This window comes from Herpailurus yagouaroundi, unplaced genomic scaffold (genome assembly GCF_014898765.1).
Source record: "Herpailurus yagouaroundi ecotype Mexico unplaced genomic scaffold, PumYag 77, whole genome shotgun sequence".
NCBI lineage: Eukaryota > Metazoa > Chordata > Mammalia > Carnivora > Felidae > Herpailurus > Herpailurus yagouaroundi.
The window spans coordinates 15,893,371-15,895,290 of record NW_024412388.1 but is presented as its reverse complement, the minus strand read 5'-3'; the positions used below and the strand labels follow the sequence as shown (position 1 = coordinate 15,895,290).

Sequence of the window (1,920 nt, the reverse complement as noted above, 5' to 3'; positions counted from 1 at the left end):
GGCGCCCCCCGGCCGTCCGCGGAGGGGCTCGCTGCCCGCTGGGGCGGGCTGGCAGGTGAGGACCAGAGCGAGGGCGGCCTGCCCGAGGGGGTCCGAGGAGCCGGCTCAGCCCGACTTCCCCGGAGCCGGGCAGGCTCTGCCCCAGCCAGGGCGGGTGTGCGAGGCTCCGTCATGGAGGGCGTGTTAGCTTCTGGGCTGACACCCGGCCACAGCGGCCACAGGGCGCAGCCCTGCCCTGGGGTCCCGGGCCTGGGGCTCTTTCTGCAGCTGTCCCCGGATCAGAGTGCCCGTGGTGGCACCGTGGCTCTGGGCTGAAGTGGTACTGTGCGTGCTTGAGTCCGTGTGCCTGTTAGCCTCAGGGACCACTCCACCGTCCCCTGCCCCCTTTAGGAGGGGTCTGGATGTCGCGGTGTAACTTTGAGTGGTGCTCTGGGCCACTTTGCTCACAGTCTTCCATGTGTCAGGGCGTCTGCTGCGCCTGTGAGGCTGTAACTGTGGGTGTCACTTGTTGCTGTGTGTGCTCTCTGGGTGACAGTACCATGTGTCAATGTTTATGTGGCTGTGACTCCCGGTGCACTGTTCCTGGTCGCCCTGAGTGGGGAGCTCTGGGGGACATTAATGCGCCCACATCACTCTCGTGCCGGGACTGTGCTGAGCTGAGACTGTGTGACCCAGGCATAGATGCCGATGTTGCTGTTGTACAGGGTGCTAACAGGCAAATTTGTCTACCTGGACTGCAGGCGTCCATCAGTGGTTTCTGCTGTAGCTCCTATGGAATTGGCTCTTCCAAGCTCGGAGTGTTGCGTGTGGCCATAGGTGACCATAGGTCAGTGTCTCCTCTGGCCTCCCATAGTGCATTTTACAGTGTGGGTTTTGCCTCTGTGGCGGGCCTTCGAGTGTGCACCTGGGGTGTTTGTGTCTCGGGATCTTTAAGCTGTGTCTTTGTGATGGGTGGTGTGCACTCAGATGGATGTGAGGGGGCGTGTGTGAGGACCAGACCTGTACCCCCATCCTTGCTGATTGACCACTTCCACGGTGGCTGTGTGCTTTTGTTTCTTCCTGCTTCTCAAAACTCATTTAACGTTGTGGGGGTCAGGCCTGTCCTGCCTGTTACCGGGCTGCGTGACCGATAGGGGAAGGTGAGCTTGTATGTGGCAGCGGGGCTCTGTGGCCAAGTTGCTGTGGACACAGCTGCCTGTGTCTGCGAGCGCCTGCGATCGTGTCTCTCGGCGCACAGGTGCGAGAGTGGTTTTGTGGTGTTTGTGTAGCTTCGTGTTCGACTACTGGTGTGCACATTTGCACAGGGGTGGGTTCGCATCTGTGTGTGTGGCTTTGTGGTACGTGGGTCTATGTGTGTGTGCTGTTGTGTAATTTCGGACGCTGCCGTGTGTATTTGTTAGCACACGGTTCTGCGGCTCAGGATTGGTGTGCACAGATCCCCTGGGTTTGGGGGCAGGCTGTTTATGTCTGTTTGGTTTCTTTGGTACAGTGAGAGTGTGTTTAAATATTGGTGTACAAGGCTGTGCGTTCAAGCAAGAGAGAGAGAGAGAGAGAGAGAGAATGTGTTTCCTGGTGCACAACCCCATAGCACATGTATGTGAGCTCAGGCAGTGCCCCCACTGGGCAGCCGGAGCCAGAAGAGTTGAGGCCTTGGAAGTGCTGGGGGAGGGGCACTGGCCTAGAGACCCTGGGGGCTTCCCAGGCCCAACCCCCAACCCCACCAGCAGGCAAGGATGCCGCCTTCCAGGAGGCTGAAGCTGCCAAGCACAGCTGGCAGATGCCCGGATTAACCCTGTGTGTGCCGTTGGCTGGCACTGGGAGAGGCTGGCTGGAGCAGGAGGGGGGAGGGGGTGCTTGTGGACTCACACAGCTGTTGGGCCAATGGGACATCCCGGCGCTGTCTGTCCCAACAGCCCCCCC

The 1,920-nt window shown here is 60.1% G+C and overlaps 1 protein-coding gene across 17 annotated transcripts in view; it reads left to right on the top strand.

The window, feature by feature from the left end:
• The window catches only part of RAP1GAP (RAP1 GTPase activating protein), a 62,129-nt gene that overhangs the window by 38,373 nt on the left and 21,836 nt on the right, over window positions 1-1,920 (top strand). Inside the window, exon 1 of one of the 17 annotated variants that reach the window (XM_040464008.1) lies at window positions 7-55. The exons of 15 other annotated variants lie outside the window; for them this stretch is intronic. The gene's annotated coding sequence lies outside the window, so the exon portion shown is untranslated. Of the gene's footprint in view, window positions 1-6; window positions 56-755; window positions 827-1,920 lie in introns of those variants that run through there. One more of the 17 variants, XM_040464018.1, reaches the window with a different exon arrangement.